The following is a 21,022-nucleotide window of genomic DNA, read 5'->3' on the forward strand; positions in this document are numbered from 1 at the left end:
TCATATTGTTTCATTGTCATTAAATTTCTCCTGGCTACTCAGTAGAAAATTTGGATAAACTTCTCTATGCAAAACAGCATAAGTTTATATTGTTATCTTTTGGTAAGAGTAGAAGCCATTTTTAATGATCCATTTTGATAGAGTTTTCACTTACAGATTACGTGGAGACAAAGGACAGGCCTTAACAAAAGGAATATTTAGATGAATTTATTCTTGGTTACCTTCTCTATTCCTATACCAGGGAGTAAATTAGCTGGAGTTTCAGTTTCTTTTGGTTGTTAGAGTGGTGTAAGTGACTACAAAGTGTGTAGCTTTGCCTTATTGAGCTTATATCTCAAGCTGTGGTGTTTTTATGTTGGGTTCAAAAAAAGAAATGTGTGAGGAAGCTGGTAACCATGTCTGTGCCCTACTTTTAAAAAATTTGTCATCATTGAAGATCATAATTACATCATATGTCACTTAACAATGGGGATGCATCCTGAGAAATGTGTCAGTGGGCTATTTCATCATTCTGCAAACAACATAGAGTGTACCTACACAAACCTAGATGGTAGAGCCTTCTACACACCTAGGTTATGTGGTCTAGCTATTGCTTGTAGGCTATAAACCTATACAGCATGTTACTGTACTGAATGTTATAGACAGTTGTAACACGATATTAAGTATTAGTGTATCTAAACATAGAAAAAGTGCAGTAAAAATATAGTAATGTGAAGGATCTCTTCAAGGAGAACTACAAACCACTGCTCAATGAAATAAAAGAGGATACAAACAAATGGAAGAACATTCCATGCTCATGGGTTGGAAGAATCAATATCGTGAAAATGGCCATACTGCCCCAGGTAATTTATACATTCAATGCCATCCCCATCAAGCTACCAATGACTTTCTTCACAGAATTGGAAAAAAACTACTTTAAAGTTCATATGGAACCAAAAAAGAGCCCACATCGCCAAGACAATCCTAAGCCAAAAGAACAAAGGTGGAGGCATCACGCTACCTGACTTCAAACTATACTACAAGGCTACAGTAACCAAACACATGGTACTGGTACCACAACAGAGACATAGATCAATGGAACAGAACAGAGCCCTCAGAAATAATGCCGCATATCTACAACTATCTGATCTTTGACAAACCTGACAAAAACAAGCAATGGGGAAAGGATTCCTTATTTAATAAATGGTGCTGGGAAAACTGGCTAGCCATATGTAGAAATCTGAAACTAGATCCCTTCCTTACACCTTATAAAAAATTAACTCAAGATGGATTAAAGACTTACATGTTAGACCTAAAACCATAAAAACCCTAGAAGAAAACCTAGGCAATACCATTCAGAACATAGGCATGGGCAAGGACTTCATGTCAAAAACACCAAAAGCAATGGCAACAAAAGCCAAAATTGACAAATGGGATCTAATTAAACTAAAGAGCTTCTGCACAGCAAAAGAAACTACCATCAGAGTGAACAGGCAACCTACAGAATGGAAGAAAATTTTTGCAACCTACTCATCTGACAAAGGGCTAACATCCAGAATTTACAATGAACTCAAACAAATTTACAAGAAAAAAAAAAACAACCCCATCAAAAAGTGGGCGAAGGACATGAACAGACACTTCTCAAAAGAAGACATTTATGCAGCCAAAAAACACATGAAAAAATGCTCATCATCACTGGCCATCAGAGAAATGCAAATCAAAACCACAATGAGATACCATCTCACAGCAGTTAGAATAGCCATCATTAAAAAGTCAGGAAACAACAGTGCTGGAGAGGATGTGGAGAAATAGGAATACTTTGACACTGTTGGTGGGACTGTAAACTAGTTGAACCATTGTGGAAGTCAGTGTGGCGATTCCTCAGGGATCTAGAACTAGAAATACCATTTGACCCAGCCATCCCATTACTGTGTATATACCCAAAGGACTATAAATCATGCTGCTATAAAGACACATGCACATGTATGTTTATTGCGGCACTATTCACAGTAGCAAAGACTTGGAACCAACCCAAATGTCCAACAACAATAGACTGGATTAAGAAATGTGACACATATACACCATGGAATACTATGCAGCCATAAAAAAATGAGTTCATGTCCTTTGTAGGGACATGGATGAAACTGGAAACCATCATTCTTAGTAAACCATCACAAGGACAAAAAACCAAACACGGCATGTTCTGACTCATAGGTGGGAATTGAACAATGAGAACTCATGGACACAGGAAGGGGAATGTCACACACCAGGGACAGTTATGGGGTGGGGGCAGGGGGCATGGACAGCATTAAGAGATATACCTAATGCTAAATGACGAGTTAATGAGTGCAGTAAACCAACATGGCACATGGATACATAGGTAACAAACCTGCACATTGTGCACACGTACCCTAAAACCTAAAGTATAATAATAAAATTAAAAAATACAGTATAAAAGATTAAAAATGATATATCTGTATATGACACTTGGTATGAATGGAGCTTGCAAGACTGGAAGTCACTCTGTATGAGTCAGTGAGTGAGTGGTGAGTGAATGTGAAGGCCTAGGACATTACTGTATGCTACTGTGGACTTTATGAACCATGTACACTTAGGCTATACTAAATTGATTTTTAAATTTGTCTTTAATCTTATTTTGCTATAACTTTTATAATAAATTTAAAAAATTCTTTTGATTCTTTTGTAGTAACACTTAGCTTAAAACACAAATATATTGAACAGATGTACAAAAATATTATCTTTATAATCTTTATTCTGTAAGCTTTTTTCTATTTTAAAAGCTCTTGTTTCACTTAAAACTGTTTTTTATTAAAAATGATGACATAAACTTACACATCAGCCTTGGCCTACTGAGGGCCAAGATCATCAAGATGCTACTGGGCAGTAGGACAAGAGAGACGAATAGGAGCAACTCCAGTCTACAGCTCCCAGCATGAGTGACACAGAAGATGGGTGATTTCTCCATTTCCAACTGAGGTACTGGGTTCATCTTACTTGGGAGTGCCAGACAGTGGGTGCAGGACAGTGAGTGCAGCACATCATACATGAGCCGAATCAGGACAAGGCATCTCCTCACCCAGGAAACGCAAGGGGTCAGGGATTTCCCATTCCTAGTCAAAGAAAGGAGTGACAGACAGCACCTGGAAAGTTGGGTCACTCTCACCCTAATACTGCCCTTTTCCAACGGGCTTAACAAATGGCACACCAGGAGATTATATCCCGCACCTGGCTCAGAGGGTCCTATGCCCACTGAGCCTCACTCATTGGTAGCACAACAGTCTAAGATCAAACTGCCAGGTGGCATCCAGGCTGGGGGGTGGGCGCCCACCATTGCCAAGGCTTGAATAGGTAAACAAAGCAGCCAGGAAGCTAGAACTGGGTGGAGCCCACCACAGCTCATGGAGGTCTGCCTGCCTCTGTAGGCTCCACCTCTTGGGGCAGGGCACAGACAAACAAAAGGCAGCAGTAACCTCTGTAGACTTAAATGTCCCTGTCTGACAGCTTTGAAGAGAGTAGTGGTTCTCCCAGCATGCAGCTGGAGATCTGAGAAGGAGCAGACAACCACCTCAAATGGATCCCTTACGCCTGATTAGCCTAACTGGGAGGCACCCCCCAGTAGGGTTGGACTGACACCTCACACTGCCGGGTGCTCCTCAGAGACAAAACTTCCAGAGGAATGATCAGGCAGCAGCATTTGCGGTTCACCAATATCTGCTGTTCTGCAGCCACTGCTGCTGATACCCAGGCAAACAGGGTCTGGAGCAGACTTTCAGCAAACTCCAACAGACTTGCAGCTGAGGGTCCTGACTGTTAGAAGGAAAAGTAACAAACAGAAAGGACACCCAGACCAAAAACCCATCTGTACGTCACCATCATCAAAGAACAAAGGTAGATAAAACCACAAAGATGGGGAAAAAACAGAGCAGAAAAACTGGAAACTCTAAAAATCAGAGTGCCTCTCCTCCTCCAAAGGAACACAGCTCCTCACTAGTAAAGGAACATAGCTGGATGCAGAATGACTTTGACGAGTTGAGAGAAGGAGGTTTCAGAAGATCAAACTATTCCAAGCTAAAGGAGGAAGTTTGAACCAGTGGCAAAGAAGTTAAAAACCTTGAAAAAAAATTAGACGAATGGCTAACTAGAATAAACAGTGCAGAGAAGTCCTTAAAGTACCTGATGGAGCTGAAAACCATGGCACAAGAACTATGTGACGAATGCACAAGCTTCAGTAGCTGATGAGATCAACTGTAAGAAAGGGTATCAGTGATGGAAGATCAAATGAATGAAATGAAGCTAGAAGAGAAGTTTAGAGAAAAAAGAATAAAAAGAAATGAACAAAGCCTCCAAGAAATATAAGACTATGTGAAAAGACCAAATCTACGTCTAATTGGTGTACCTGAAAGTGACGGGGAGAATGGAATTAAGTTGGAAAACACTCTGCAGGATATTATCCAGGAGAACTTCCCTAATCTAGCAAGGCAGGCCAGCATTCAAATTCAGGAAATACAGAGAACACCACAAAGATACTCCTCGAAGAAAGCAACTCCAAGACACATAATTGTCAGATTCACCAAAGTCGAAATGAAGGAAAAACTGTTAAGGGCAGCCAGAGAGAAAGATCGGGTTACCCACAAAGGGAAGCCCATAAGACTAACAGCTGATATCTCGGCAGAAACTCTACAAGCCAGAAGAGAGTGGGGGCCAATATTCAACATTCTTGAAGAAAAGAATTTTCAACTCAGAATTTCCTATCCAGCCAAACTAAGCTTCATAAGTGAAGGAGAAATAAAAATACTTTACAGACAAGGAAATGCTGAGAGATTTTGTCACCACCAGGCCTGCCCTACAAGAGCTTCTGAAGGAAGCACTAAACATGGAAAGGAACAACTTGTACCAGCCACTGCAGAAACATGCCAAATTGTAAAGACTATCAAGGCTAGGAAGAAACTGCAGCAACTAATGAGGAAAATAACCAGCTAACATCATAATGATGGGATCAAATTCACACATAACAATATTAACTTTAAATGTAAATGGGCTAAATGCTCCAATTAAAAGACACAGACTGGCAAATTGGATGAAGAGTCAACATATATCAGTGTGCTGTATTCAGGAAACCCATCTCATGTGCAGAGACACACATAGGCTCAAAATAAAGGGATGGAGGAAGATCTACCAAGGAAATGGAAAACAAAAAAAGGCAGGGGTTGCAATCCTAGTCTCTGATAAAACAGACTTTAAACCAACAAAGATCAAAAGAGACAAAGAAGGCCATTATGTAATGGTAGAGGGCTCAATTCAACAAGAAGAGCTAACTATCCTAAATATATATTCACACAACACAGGAGCACCCAGATTCATAAAGCAAGTCCTTAGAGTCATACAAAGAGACTTAGACTCCCACACAATAATAATGGGACACTTTAACACCCCACTGTCAACATTAGACAGATCGAGACAGAAAGTTAACAAGGATATCCAAGAATTGAACTCAGCTCTGCACCAAGTGGACCTAATAGACATCTACAGAACTCTCCACCACAAATCCACAGAATATACATTCTTTTCAGCACCACACCACACCTATTCCAAAATTGACCACATAGTTGGAAGTAAAGCATTCCTCAGCAAATGTAAAAGAACAGAAATTATAACAAACTGTCTCTCAGACCACAGTGCAATCAAACTAGAACTCAAGATTAAGAAACTCACTCAAAACTGCTCAACTACATGAAAACTGAACAACCTGCTCCTGAGTGACTACTGGGTACATAATGACATGAAGGCAGAACTAAAGGTGTTCTTTGAAAACAATGAGAACAAAGACACAACATACCAGAATCTCTAGGACACATTCAAAGCAGTGTGTAGAGGGAAATTTATAGCACTAAATGCTCACAAGAGAAAGCAGGAAAGATCTAAAACTGACCTCCTAACATCACAATTAAAAGAACTAGAGAAGCAAAAGTAAACACATTCAAAAGCTAGCAGATAGCAAAACTAATAAAGAAGAAAAGAGAGAAGAATCAAATAGATGCAATAAAAAACGAAAAAGGAGATATCACCACCGATCCCACAGAAATACAATCTACCATCAGAGAATACTACAAACACCTCTATGCAAATAAACTAGAAAATCTAGAAGAAATGGATAAATTCCTCGACAAATACACCCTCCCAAGACTAAACCAGGAAGAAGTTGAATCTCTGAATAGACCAATAACAGGTTCTGAAATTGTGGCAATAATCAATGGCTTACCAACCAAAAAGAGTCCAGGACCTGATGGATTCACAGCTGAATTCTACCAGAGGTACAAGGAGGAACTGGTACCATTCCTTCTGAAACTATTCCAATCGATAGAAAAGGAGGGTATCCTCCCTAACACATTTTACGAAGCCAGCATCGTCCTGATACCAAAACCTGGCAGAGACATAACCAAAAAAGAGAATTTCAGACCAATATCCTTGATGAACATTGATGCAGACATCTTCAATAAAATACTGGCAAACCGAATCCAGCAGCACATCAAAAAGCTTATCCACCATGATCAAGTGGGCTTCATCCCTGGGACGCAAGGCTGGTTCAACATACGCAAATCAATAAATGTAATCCAGCATATAAACAGAACCAAAGACAAAAACCACATGATTATCTCAATAGATGCAGAAAAGGTCTTTGACAAAATTCAACAACCCTTCATGCTAAAAACTCTCAATAAATTAGGGATTGATGGGAAGTATCTCAAAATAATAAGATCTATCTACAACAAACCCACAGCCAATATCATACTGAATGGGCAAAAACTGGAAGCATTCCCTCTGAAAACTGGCACAAGGCAGGCATGCCCTCTCTCACCGCTCCTATTCAACATAGTGCTGGAATTTCTGGCCAGAGCAATCAGGCAGGAGAAGGAAATAAAGGGTATTCAATTAGGAAAATAGGAAGTCAAATTGTCCTTGTTTCCAGATGACATGATTGTATATCTAGAAAACTCCGTTGTCCCAGCCCAAAGTCTCCTTAAGCTGATTAGCAACTTCAGCAAAGTCTCAGGATACAAAATTAATGTACAAAAATCACAAGCATTCTTGTACACCAATAACAGACAAACAGAGAGCCAAATCATGAGTGAACTCCCATTCACAATTGCTTCAAAGAGAATAAAATACCTAGGAATCCAACTTACAAGGGATGTGAAGGACCTCTTCAAGGAGAACTACAAACCACTGCTCAATGAAATAAAAGAGGATACAAACAAATGGAAGAACATTCCATGCTCATGGGTTGGAAGAATCAATATCGTGAAAATGGCCATACTGCCCAAGTTAATTTATAGATTAAATGCCATCCCCATCAAGCTACCAATGACTTTCTTCACAGAATTGGAAAAAACTACTTTAAAGTTCATATGGAACCAAAAAAGAGCCCTCATCTCCAAGTCAATCCTAAGCCAAAAGAACAAAGCTGGAGGCATCACGCTACCTGACTTTAAACTATACTACAAGGCTACAGTAACCAAAACAGCATGGTACTGGTACCACAACAGAGACATAGATCAATAGAACACAACAGAGCCCTCAGAAATGATGCCGCATAGCTACAACTATCTGATATTTGACAAACCTTACAAAAACAAGAAATGGGGAAAGGCTTCCCTATTTAATAAATGGTGCTGGGAAAACTGGCTAGCCATATGTAGAAAGCTGCAACTGGATCCCTTCCTTACACCTTATACAAAAATTAATTCAAGATGGATTAAAGACTTACATGTTAGACCTAAAACCATTAAAATCCTACAAGAAAACCTAGGCAATACCATTCAGGACATAGGCGTGGGCAAGGACTTCATGTCTAAAACACCAAAAGCAATGGCAACAAAAGCCAAAATCGACGAATGGGATCTCATTAGCCTAAAGAGCTTCTGCACAGCAAAGGAAACTATCATCAGAGTGAACAGGCAACCTACACAATGGGATAAAATTTTTGCAACCTACTCATCTGACAAAGGGCTAATATCCAGAATCTACAATGAACTCAAACAAATTTACAAGAAAAAAACAAACAATCCCATCAAAAAGTGGGCAGAGGACATGAACAGACACTTCTCAAGAGAAGACATTTATGCAGCCAAAAAACACATGAAGAAATGCTCCTCATCACTGGCCATCAGAGAAATGCAAATCAAAACCACAGTGAGATACCATCTCACACCAGTTAGAATGGCCATCATTAAAAAATCAGGAAACAACAGGTGCTGGAGAGGATGTGGAGAAATAGGAACACTTTTACACTGTTGGTGGGACTGTAAACTAGTTCAACCATTGTGGAAGTCAGTGTGGCTATTCCTCAGGGATCTAGAACTAGAAATACCATTTGACCCAGCCATCCCATTACTGGGTATATACCCAAAGGACTATAAATCATGCTGCTATAAAGACACATGCACACGTATGTTTATTGCGGCACTATTCACAATAGCAAAGATTTGGAACCAACCCAAATATCCAACAACGATAGACTGGATTAAGAAAATGTGGCACATATACACCATGGAATACTATGCAGCCATAAAAAATGATGAGTTCGTGTCCTTTGTAGGGACATGGATGAAACTGGAAAACATCATTCTCAGTAAACTATCGCAAGGACAAAAAACCAAACACCGCATGTTCTCACTCATAGGTGGGAATTGAACAATGAGAACTCATGGACACAGAAAGGGGAACATCATGCTCCGGGGACTGTTGTGGGGTGGGGGGAGGGGGGAGGGACAGCATTAGGAGATACACCTAATGCTAAGTGACGAGTTAATGGGTGCAGGAAATCAACATGGCAGATGGATACATGTGTAACAAACCTGCACATTGTGCACATGTACCCTAAAACCCTAAAGTATAATAATAAAAAAAAAAAGCTAGCAGAAGACAAAAAATAACTAAGATCAGAGCAGAACTGAAGGAAATAGAGACACAAAAAACCCTTCAAAAAATCAATGAATCAGGAGCTGTTTTTTGAAAAGATCAACAAAATTGATAGACCAGTAGCAAGACTCATAAAGAAGAAAAGAGAAAAGAATCAAATAGATGCAACAAAAAATGATAAAGGGGATATCACCACCGATACCACAGAAATACAAACAACCATCAGAGAATACTATAAACACCCCTACACAAATAAACTAGAAAATCTAGAAGAAATGGATAAATTCCTCGACACATACACCCTTCCAAGACTAAACCAGGAAGAAATTGAATCTCTGAATAGACCAATAACAGGCTCTGAAATGGAGGCAATAATTAATAGCTTACCAATGAAAAAACGTCCGATTCACAGCCGAACTCTATGAGAGATACAAGGAGGAGCTGGTACCATTCCTTCTGAAACCATTGCAATCAATAGAAAAAGAGGGAATCCTCCCTAACTCATTTTATGAGGCCAGCATCATCCTGATACCAAAGCCTAGCAGAGACACAACAAAAAGATAGAATTTCAGAACGATATCCCTGATGAACATTTATGCAAAAATCCTCAGTAAAATACTGGCAAAGCAAATCCAGCAGCACATCAAAAAGCTTATCCACCATGATCAAGTGGGCTTCATCCCTGGGATGCAAGGCTGTTTCAACATATGCAAATCAATAAATGTAATCCAGCATATAAACAGAACCAAAGACAAAAACCACATGATTATGTCAATAGATGCAGAAAAGGCCTATGACAAAATTCAACAACATTCATGCTAAGAACTCTCAATAAATTAGTTATTGATGGCACGTATCTCAAAATAATAAGAGCTATCTATGAAAAACCCACGGCCAATATCATACTGAATGGATAAAAACTGGAAGCATTCCCTTTGAAAACTGGCAGAAGACAGGGATGTCCTCTCTCACCATTCCTATTCAACATGATGTTGGAAATTCTGGGCAGGGCAATCAGGCAGAAGAAGAAAATAAAGGGTATTCAATTAGGAAAAGAGGAAGTCAAATTTTCCCTGTTTGCAGATGACATGATTGTGTATCTAGAAAATGCCATCATCTCAGAACAAAACCTCCTTAAGCTGATAAGGAACTTCAGCAAAGTTTCAGCATACAAAATCAATGTGCAAAAATCACAAGCATTCTTATACACCACTAACAGAAAAACAGAAAGCCAAATCATGAGTGGACTTCCATTCACAATTCCTTCAAAGAGAATGAAATACCTAGGAATTCAGTTACAAGGGATGTGAAGGACTTCTTCAAGAAGAGCTACAGGCCATAGCTCAATGAAATAGAAGAGGATACAAACAAATGGAAGAACATTCCATGCTCATGGGTAGGAAGAATCAATATCATGAAAATGGCCATACTGCCCGAGGTAATTCATAGATTCAATGCCATCCCCATCAAGCTACCAACGACTTTCTTCACAGAATTGGAAAAAAACTACTTTAAAGTTCATATGGAACCAAAAAAGTGCCCACATTGCCAAGTCAATCCTAAGCCTAAAGAACAAAGCTGGAGGCATCATGCTACCTGACTTCAAACTACACTAAAAGGCTACAGTAACCAAAACAGCATGGTACTGATACCAAAACAGAGATATAGACCAATGGAACAGAACAGAGCACCCAGAAATAATGCCGCATATCTACAACTATCTGATCTTTGACAAACCTGACAAAAACAAGAAATGGGGAAATGATTCCATATTTAATAAATGATGCTGGGAAAACTGGCTAGCCATATGCAGAAGGCTGAAACTGGATCCCTTCCTTACACTTTATAAACAATTAATTCAAGCAGAATTAAAGCCTTACATGTTGGACCTAAAACCATAAAAACCCTAGAAGAAAACTTAGGCAATACCATTCAGGACATAGGCATAGGTAAGGACTTTATATCTGAAACAAGAAAAGCAATGGCAACAAAAGCCAAAATTGACAAATGGGGTCTAATTAAACTAAAGAACTTCTGCACAGCAAAATAAACTACGATCAGAGTGAGCAGGCAACCTACAGAATGGGAGAAAATTTTTGCAACCTACTCATCTGACAAAGGGCTAATATCCAGAATCTACAATGAACTCAAGCACATTTTCAAGAAAAAAACAAACAACCCCATCAAAAAGTGGGCAAAGGATATGAACAGACACTTCTCAAAAGAAGACATTTATGCAGCCAAAAAGCATATGAAAAAATGCTCATCATCACTGGCCATCAGAGAAATGCAAATCAAAACCACAATGAGATACCATCTCACACCAATTAGAATGGTGATCATTAAAAAGTCAGGAAACAACAGGTGTTGCAGAGGAATTGGAGAAATAGGAACACTTTTACACTGTTGGTGGGACTGTAAACTAGTTCAAACATTGTGGAAGTCAGTGTGGCTATTCCTCAGAAATCTAGAAATAGAAATGCCATTTGACCTAGCCATCCCATTACTGGTTATATACCCAAAGGATTATAAATCATGCTGCTATAAAGACACATGCACACATATGTTTATTGCAACACTATTCACAATAGCAAAGACTTGGAACCAACCCAAATGTCCAACAATGATAGACTGGATTAAGAAAATGTGGCACATATACACTGTGGAATACTATGCAGCCATGAAAAATGATGAGTTCATGTCCTTTGTAGGGATATGGATGAAACTGGAAACCATCATTCTCAGTAAACTGTTTCAAGGACAAAAAACCAAACACCACATGTTCTCACTCATAGGTGGAAATTGAACAGTGAGAACACATGGACACAGGAAGGGGAACATCACACTCCAGGGACTGTTGTGGGGTGGGGGAGGGGGGAGGGATAGCATTAGGAGATATACCTAATGCTAAATGAGGAGTTAATGGGTGCAGCACACCAACATGTCACATGTATACATATGTAATAAACCTGCATGTTGTGCACATGTACCCTAAGACTTAAAGTATAATAATAATAAAATAAAATAAAGCAATTATAGGAAAGTAGAGAGGACAAAAAAATACCTATAATTCTATCACTTAAAGACACAAAAAAAGAAAGATGCTACTGGGCAGTAGGATTTTTTCAGTTCCTATGGGCCACCATCATATATGCAGTCCCTTGTTGACTGAAATGTCATTATGTAGTGCATAGCTGTATTACAAAACCATTTTAAATACTGTGCATATGTAGCTAGGTGTTATCTACCATTAGATGATAATCCTAAAGGATCAACTATATAAATATGAAAGACAAGTTATCAAAGTAGCTATACTGTTTTCCATGGTGGTTAACATGCCTTATAATGGAATAGAAAAAAGTCCCTTCTTAAATATTTAAAATACAAATTTCTGTTTGAGGTAAGCCTCAATATGTGAAGAAAAGGAAGGCTTTTTATCTTTTTTTAGCAAAATATTTATTAAGCAACTTTGGCACAAACATGTAAGGACCCATCTTCATGAATATTGTTCATAAAATCCTAATTCACTTTAAACTCATTAACAATGAACTTTTTAACTTATTAAAAGAAACACATACACAAAGCTACGATAATCTTGTATGTTAGAAGAAAATACTATCAGTACATATTTTTTGTTAAATATATGTACTTATTCAATACATTTTTTAAACAGTTGTGATGTTGTAGATATAAGGAATTGCTTATTTGTTCCCATGTCTCAAATATACAGCTATTTAAAGTAGTGCTGTTGGATTCAGGTAAGATAATTCAGAGAAAAATAGTAAACTTTACAATATCATTAAGTTTTTTTCTGCATATGCAAAATTCTACTCTGTGGATATGTGAATTATACTATATCCCAGGTGAAAAAAAATAGTAGAATTCTACTGGAAATATGTCTCTTAAAGAGAGGAATGATGACCATACTTTGCCTATGCAAATAAAAAAAGAAATGTTTGCATTACTGAAAAGCAAATTGCCCAAGGAGCTAACATAATATTTCATTTTATGTTAATACTAAGTAGGAAAATAAACATTTTAGAAGACCAATCTAACTGGGGAATGGCTGTACTTGGAATAGATATTTGATATGATTTGATAAATTAGATTGTTACTACTTCATTGAAGAACACAAACTGAATCTGAAAGAAATCACTTAGAAGTTTTATTTATTTATTGTATCTTACATTGTCTTGAAAATGTCAGCAATTTCAAAAAATATTTTTATTAAATTTTTCTTTAAAAATTATTAACAACTTATGGTGCTTTAGCTGATGGAAGGTGCTTTTCCTCATAACTCAGTACATATCCATGAATAACTGAAAAGAAAGACTAATGTTTAAATATGTGAAGTAAGCAGGTGTGAGTTTAGGCTTCTTTTAATGTTCTTTTTGTATTGCTCTCATGCGACTCTCCATAGGAATGTATTCTGTGACAGTGGTAGCGGGGAGGGGTTGAAAGTTGCAAGAATTTTGGAATGGATGGTGAACCTATTGAAAATTTATAGTTAAATTGATTGTTGGCAATATGATGCTTCACAAAGTGCAAATCACACTTTGGTTTTAGAAGAGAAGCTAAACTTTTTAAAGATGTTAGACATTGAATAGTAAAATACATTCTTGTGCCATATAACGATGTTTCAGTCAATGACTGACTGCATATATGACAAGTTCCCGTAAGATTATAATGTCTATACCATAGAGCCTAAGTGTATAGTAGGTTATACTATCCAGGGTTGTGTAAGTATACTCTGTGTTGTTCATGCAATGATAAATTAATTTCTCAGAATGTATCCCCATTGTTAAGCAATGCATGACTGTAGATCAATTTATCTTATATTTAAATTTTCTGAGGTAGTTTTGGGCGAACTGTAGAGACTATTGAAACATGAATTAAAAATAAAGATTAAAAATATATGTGTAGATATCTGAAAATGTGCCTTTCTGTTATGTCAATTGTCCTAGAACAATTCTGTTTTAGAGGGACTTAAAACAAGAATTAGATTGTGTGGTTTAAATCTGAAGAATAGCTGAAATTGTCCAGCTATAATTTACCACAAGATTAGATCTGGAGAAGTGGATGCTGTTCTTAGCAGCTATCCAGTAATTACCTGTTTCTGACAAAGAAAGTGTGGAGCAATCTAAGTACTTCTTATATGCTTAGAGAATGTATCTTGCATCCCTGTATGGAGGGTAGTGAGTGGTTGAAAGCCACAGAAAGGGTAACCTCTCATATCAAAAAAAATTCAGCAAGGGTTTGTAAAAAAAAGAGGAGAAGAGCTGGTCATATCCGGATTGCTCACCTCTTAAAGGAAGTGATCCCCAATAAGAGGAGAGCCATCTTTTTTTTTTTTTTGCTAAACTTCTTTCTTGAAGTTTTGTCTGCCTCCTTTTTCCTTGATCTTCCTTGTACCCTTTACTTAAAGGCACATTTGATTGGTGACTCTTTTTCAGAACTGATGTCTGTCATTGGTACCAATTGTGACAATAGATATCTTGCTCCCTAGTCTCTCTTTCCCTTATGTTAATTTATCTTTCTGTTCTCTATAGCCTTCTCCATCAGTCATCTTGGGAAAACTTTATAAGTAAATGACTAAAAATACAGCTTTCAAAGGCAGATCCTCAGAATTCTTGATACATGACAAGAGTTTTCATCAATCTAAATAGAAATAAAGACAATTTTCTGAAAATTTCAAGTTGTTTCAAAAAATTAAATTTATTGAGTTGTATCTTTTACTCTTTATTCAAGTGTCCTTTCATGAAATTATAATGATAGTAGTTGGAGTTTTGTTTATGTTTGGTTTTAATACTCTTACTTGGCAAAACAAGATGTTGAGAACCATTATAACTAAAATTTTTTGGAAATTTTTACTGATATTTGAAATTATTTAAGTGAAATTCCTTTGGAAAACTTTGCACATAGTGACCTACTAACCACTGGAGCAAAAGCATGTAAATGTACTTGCTTACTGTGTTCTTTAGGAAAGACCAGCAAACATAATTTAAACGAAACATGGTTGTCTTTTATTATACTCCAAATGTGGGTCATGTGTAATGCAGCAAAGTAGAACTTGACTAGGTCATCCTTCTGTGATGGCTCTAATTCTCTTATTGGTCACATGAAGGGGTGTGGCTTGCAGGAATTTTAACCTTATAAAAACAGCCCTAGAAGGAGCTAAATCTTTGGGGATTTAGTTTCATATTCAGGTTATGTTGTAACCATTTTCTTTTTCTTGTTTCACTAGGCTTTTTTCATTTCCTTGTCTGGGTTTTTAATTTCACTGATAGGTTTATAATCTTTACTACTATATGTGTGTGGGTAAGAGTTTCCTATTAAAAAGCAGGCAGGCTTTTTACATAACTTAAATACATAACTTAATATATAACTTAAATATATAACTTCATATAACTTAAATGGTTTTTCCAGCTATTTAATAAAAGGTTTTACTTGGAGAAAAACAGTAAATGTGAAGACAAAAATTGATCTCCCCACATTTTCTACATTGTAAGCACAATTTTTTGTTTCGATTTCCTAAAATTAATAAAGATGACTAGAAGTGAAGTGTTAAATTAAAAATTAAAAATTTGAAAGATCATTTTTATTGGTGAGAGACTTCAAAAAATTCATTTTAAATATGCATGAACATTTTTTCACAGTATTTGAGTGTATTTGGTTAGATTATTTTTACAAGGCTGAAAGCTTACAGTATCTTAACTGTTAAATATTGCAAATTTCTTTGAGAAAGTACACACATTTGGCAGGTTTACAACTTTGAACAGACTTTTAGAAGATGGTTGCATAGCATATTTTATAGTGATTTAGTGTAATGTTTATGAACATAATTTGGGAAATAAATTAGCTTTAGCTAATTTTACTTTAAATTTTTTATTTAGGGCACATACCTTAATTTAATTGTGAAAGCTATGCATTTGCCTTTAATTGAAATTTTAGCATGCTTTACTTTAAACGTGCTAAATCACTAATTTCTGTTCCTTTAGATATGATAAATTTGAAGGCATGTAAGGCAGGGGATTGTTTTTCCAAAGACACAGCAGTTTTACTATACAGGGATTTCAATACTTAAATTTCGAATTTAAAAGATTTTTTTTTCTTTGAGATGGGGTCCTGCTCTGTCACCCAGGCTGAAGTGCAGTGGCACGATCTTGGCTCACTGTAACCTCTGCCTCCTGGGTTCAAGCAATTCCAGTGCCTCAGCCTACCAAGTAGCTGGGATTACAGGGGTGCGCCACCACACCCAGCTAATTTTTGTATTTTTAGTAGAGACAGGGTTTCACCATTTTGGCCAGGCTGGTTTCAAACTCCTGGCCTTGTGATCTGCCTGCATTGGCCTCCCAAAGTGCTGGGGTTATAGGTGTGAGCTACCATGCACAGCCTAAAAGAAGATTTTGAAACATCATTGCATGTTTTCTCTGTAGTCTCTTATTTTCCCCCTAGAGTTATTTAAATAATAATTTAGGTGACAAAATTACCTGCTCCTTCGCAAGGATAAAGTAAAATAAACGTTTTATAGATGCGTTATATGAGTAGGAAGATATTTAATTCTCTCTGATTTCTAATTTAATGTATTTACAATCACAGTTATATTGTTGAATAATCTTAAGTTGCTTAAATACACATATTCAGTTACTTAAGGTTAGCAATTAAAAAATCGTTTTTAGGCCGGGCGCGGTGGCTCACGCTTGTAATCCCAGCACTTTGGGAGGCCGAGGCGGGCGGATCATGAGATCAGGAGATTGAGACCACGGTGAAACCCTGTCTCTACTAAAAATACAAAAAATTAGCCGGGCGTGGTGGCGGGCGCCTGTAGTCCCAGCTACTCGGAGAGGCTGAGGCAGGAGAATGGCGTGAACCCGGGAGGCGGAGCTTGCAGTGAGCCGAGATTGCACCACTGCACTCCAGCCTGGGCGACAGAGCGAGACTCCGTCTCAAAAAAAAAAAAAAAGAAAAAAAGAAAAAAAAAATCCTTTTTAGATTATTTCTTTTCTAGAGCCTAAAAAAGATTTTTGGGGTGTTAGGGGACAGTAGGAATTATAGACTTTGAAAATCTAACAGAAGCTTTGGACCCTTTCACCGGAAGAATGCTGGCAAACACGAACACACATTTGGTATGCTGTTTCAGGGCAGTCACTGACACTGGGTGTGCTCAGGAGATCAGAGGCAACTATATTAAAAACAGCTGCCATTAATATGAGGAATATATGAATATATATAATATATATATATTTATAAAAGGAGCAGAAATAGGATACAATTGCTTTACTATTGAAGAATTAAAAAAAAGGATCTCTTCAACTTTTAACAACAAAAATATTTACACTTGAAAATGTATTTCATGTACACTTGAAAAGTAATTCTCCACTTTTGTTTTGTTTTGTTTTTTTGAGATGGAGTCTTGCTCTGTCACCCAGGCTGGGGTGCCGTTGGGCGATCTTGGCTCACTGCAACTTCCGCCTCCCGGGTCGAAGCGATTCTCCTGCCTCAGCCTCCCAAGTAACTGGGACTACAGGCATGTGCCACCACACCCAGCTAACTTTTGTATTTTTAGTAGATGTGGGGTTTCGCCATGTTGGCCAAGCTGGTCTCAAACTCCTGGCCACAAGTGATCTGCCTGCCTTGGCCTCCCAAAGTGCCAGGATTATAAACATAACCCACTGTGCCTGGCCTGGACTTCCTTTTCTGAGCGCCCTGCTGACCTGTCCTGATGATGACTGTTCCTGCAGAGGCCTACGGGACCCCTAGTTACCTTGCCCCTGAGATCATCGAGTGCTGCATGAATGAGGACCATCCAGGCTACGGGAAGGAGGTGGACATGTGAGTGTGCCGGGGTAGGGAGGATCACCAGCCTGGGCTATGTGAGGGAGGAAGCAGGCAGGTCTGGGTCGGTGCCCCTGGCACAGGGGGTAAGTGGTCCTGGGCCCTCTTACATCCAGATGGAGCACTGGGGTCATCATGTACACGCTGCTGGCTGGCTCCCCAGCTTTCTGGCACCGGAAGCAGATGCTGGTGCTGAGGATGATCATGAGCGGCAACTACCAGTTTGGCTCTCCCGAGTGGGATGATTACTGGGACACCGTGAAGGACCTGGTGAGAGAGGAGGCGGACTGGCTCCTGGGCTCAGGGCCGCGATGCCAGGCTCCCTTGCCCAGGGAGGCCCCACCTCTCCTGACATGCTGGAGGGGACCTGCCTTAACGTTCTTGGGTCCCCTCCCTCCTCCCCTCCCAGGTCTCTTGATTCCTGTTGGTGCAACCCCAGAGCTGCTGCACAGTGGAAGAGGCCTTGGCACAGCTCTTCTTCCAGCAGTACGTGGTGGACAAAGTGCGGCACTTCAGCCCCCGCGGGAAGTTCAAGGTACGAAGCGTCCTGACCCAGGCCCCTTGGCAATTGCCACCAGCTCCCCAAGTGCAAACCTCTAAGCCCTCTCCTCTCCCAGGGGTCCTTACACCCTATGGATTTCCAGAGTACCCACCCCTCCTCTGCCAGCCGCCCTGTGATGGCTTCAGGGATGGCAGGTGTCAGCCCACTGGCTCCGACCCTGCAGATGCTGGCCAAGTGGGAATTGGGGGACACTAGGAGGGCCCTGCAGAAGCCACCCAAGACTTCGTGGCAAATGAGCCCAGAGAGTCCTGTGCTGGAGGGGCAGGGCCTGGCAAGGGGGTACTGCAGCCCAGCTTCTCTGCCTGGCCCTGCAGGTGATCACTCTGACCGTGCTGACTTCAGTGCGGATCTACTAACAGTACCGCCGAGTGAAGCCGGTGACCTGCGAGATTGTCATCCGAGACCCACCGCTACACACTCCAGTTTCCGTGTCGGCTCATCCATGCCTATGCTTTCCGAATCTATGGCCACTGGGTGAAGAAGGGGCAGCAACAGAACTGGGCAGCTGTTTTCAAGAACACACCCAAGGCCGTGCTCCTCTCCCCGCCCAAGGAGGGCTACTGAAGGGCTGGCCAGTCAGGGAGGGCTGGGGGGCAGGTCGGGAGGGGAAGCCACGGAAATACAAGTCAAAGGGGTGAGGTGTGCAGGCCTCTGCAGAAGAAGCGCTTGGCCCTGGCCAGGAACCCCTGGAGCTGAGGCCACGATCCCCTCTCAAAGGCTGTGAACAAGGGAAGCAGGTGTTCCCACCACACAGCAATACCTGCAGGCTGAGACAGGCCTTGGGTGGGCAGAGATCACATGTGGCCTGAGAACCAGGAACCCTCTGCTTCTGCACTTCCTAGGTGAGCCACCATCTCCGTTTCTCTTTAGGGGAGGCCCAGAGATACTAACACTCAGGCCCTCTTCCCTTAGGGTCCCAGGGTGAGGATGAAAGACACAGAAATGTCTGAGATGCACAATCGCAGGAGATTTTATTGACCCGATGACAGCCAGTGACAGTGTGGGAGCAGGCTACTCTCCTGGGACATGTTTCTGGTGGCATATGGAGAAGGTGGCTGAGGTGAGGTGGCTCACACCTGTAATCTCAGCACTTTGGGAGGTCGAAGTGGGAGGATCGCTTGAGACCAGCAGTTTGAGACCACCCTGGGCAACATAGTGAGTTCCCATCCCTACAAAAATTCAAAAAATTAGCCAGGCATGGTGGTGCACACTTGTAGTCTGAGCTACTCGGGAGGTTGAGGTGGGAGAATTTCTTGAACCCAGGAGCTCAAGGCTGCAGTGAGCCATGATCACCACTGCACTGTAGCCTGGGCAACAAAGCAAGACCCTGTTTCGAAAAAAAAAAAAAAATTAATGGAAGGGGAAGCTTCTGATATTTGTCTTTCTGGAGTACTATTTGCTTTGTGATTCCCACAATGCACTGTTCACCCTAGTACATCATTAAATTCTCCTAGACCCTTTTAGGACTGAACTGTGCTTTAAATAGTTACATGCCTGCCAGTTACACAGTGGAAACTAGTTTTCTTCAGAGGGACCCAAAACGACAGATGACGCCATGAATAAAGCATTCTCCTTCCACAGCAACTGGCTGGGAAAACAAACACACAAGTGATTATCCTGCCTCAACCTCCCTACTAGCTGGGACTACAAGCGTGTGCTACCATGAAGGGGTAATTTTTTTTTTAATTTTTAGTAAAGATGTGGTCTATGTTGCCCAGGATGGTCTTGAACTCCTGGGCTCAAGCAATCCTCCCACCTCAGCCTCCAAAATTGTTGGGATTACAGGCATGAGCCACTGCTTCCAGCCCTTCATCACATATCTAAAAACAATCATCAGAGTTAGATGTAACAGGTGTTATTGTTATTAACTCCATTTAAGAGATGAAAAGCACTGAAGCAAATAGAAGTAAAAAAATAGGCTTTTAAAATGGATTTTCGGCCGGGCATGGTGGCTTACGCCTGTAATCCCAATACTTCGGGAGGCTGAGGTGGATGGATCACCTGAGGTCAGGAGTTCAAGACCAGCCTGGCCAACATGGCAAATCCCCAACTCTACTAAAAATACCAAAAAATTAGCAGGGCATGGTGGCACATACCTGTAATCCCAGCTACTCAGGAGGCTGAGGCAGGAGAATCTCTTGAATCCAGGAGGCAGAGGTTGCTGTGAGCTGAGATCGTGCCATTGAACTGCAGCCCAGGCGACAAAAGCGAAATTCCATCTGAAAAAAAACAAAACCCATAAATATATATAACACCCATAAATATGTACACCTATTATGTAGCCACAAAAATAAAATATCTAAAAAGAGAATGTCAAACTGCATTCACTAATGCTGTGATTACATTTCTAACTTTATAAACATCCATATTTTCAGGGCTACTTTTGCTAATCATCATAACAAATGAAGTGTTAGTGGGATTTGAGAGGATGAAGGATCACGACACCTGACAATTCTGTTTCACTTATCATGTGTGTGATGAAGCAGCTTTAGATTTTTAAAAATATTTATTAAGAGACAGGGCCTTGCTCTGTCACCCAGGGTGGTGTACACTAGCGTGGTCATGGCTCAAGACAGACATGCGGTTAATTCCTGGGCTCAAGTGATCCTTCCACCTCAGCCTCCAGTGTTTTTTTGTTTTGTAGAGACAGGGTCCTGATATGTTGCCCAGGCTGGTCTCAAACTCCTGGCCTCAAGAGTTATCGCA

At 39.9% G+C, this 21,022-nt stretch overlaps 2 pseudogenes; both read left to right on the forward strand.

The window, feature by feature from the left end:
* LOC129476731 (septin-7-like) overlaps positions 1 to 13,079 on the forward strand; it is a 172,681-nt pseudogene extending 159,602 nt beyond the window's left edge.
* A 4,565-nt stretch (positions 13,080 to 17,644) lies between these two features.
* Positions 17,645 to 18,880, forward strand: LOC129476732 (phosphorylase b kinase gamma catalytic chain, skeletal muscle/heart isoform-like; annotated as a pseudogene).
* Positions 18,881 to 21,022: the final 2,142 nt, after the last annotated feature.

The sequence above is a fragment of the Symphalangus syndactylus genome, chromosome Y, assembly GCF_028878055.3.
Source record: "Symphalangus syndactylus isolate Jambi chromosome Y, NHGRI_mSymSyn1-v2.1_pri, whole genome shotgun sequence".
Classification (NCBI taxonomy): Eukaryota; Metazoa; Chordata; class Mammalia; order Primates; family Hylobatidae; genus Symphalangus; species Symphalangus syndactylus.